Source organism: Mustela nigripes, chromosome 14 (genome assembly GCF_022355385.1).
Source record: "Mustela nigripes isolate SB6536 chromosome 14, MUSNIG.SB6536, whole genome shotgun sequence".
Taxonomy (NCBI): Eukaryota; Metazoa; Chordata; class Mammalia; order Carnivora; family Mustelidae; genus Mustela; species Mustela nigripes.
In genome coordinates, this window is record NC_081570.1 from 100,488,424 (window position 1) to 100,488,874 (window position 451).

Genomic DNA, 451 nt, shown 5'->3' on the forward strand with positions numbered 1-451 from the left:
TTTTTTTTCCCCCCCCCCCCCCCCTTTTTTTTTTTTTTTTTTTTTTTGACTGCCCCATCCAGGCTTTTTTTTTTTTTTTTTTTTTTGAAAGAGCCTGATTCCTGAAAGATTCTTTAGTGCCATCTAGTGGAAGTAGCTGCAAAATAGAAGTGTGCACGGTCCAAGCTCTCTAAGTAGTATAGCAGCTACACTACTAAGAGAGCTTGGACCGTGCACACTTCTATTTTGCTTGTGTTGAACTGAGATGGACAGGAGAAAACTTGGTTATGTTGCATTATGGCTGCTTTGCGTTTTATCTAGGAATTCACTGTACCTTGAGATGTTTCTAATTGTGAGATCTAACAAGTATAAGTAGTTCCTTAGAAGTGGTATTTTATGTTAAGTGGGCAACTCTTCAGCCTTGAGAAGGTGTAGGATGAAATGGCTAGACTGATCTGAGGTTTGGAACTCT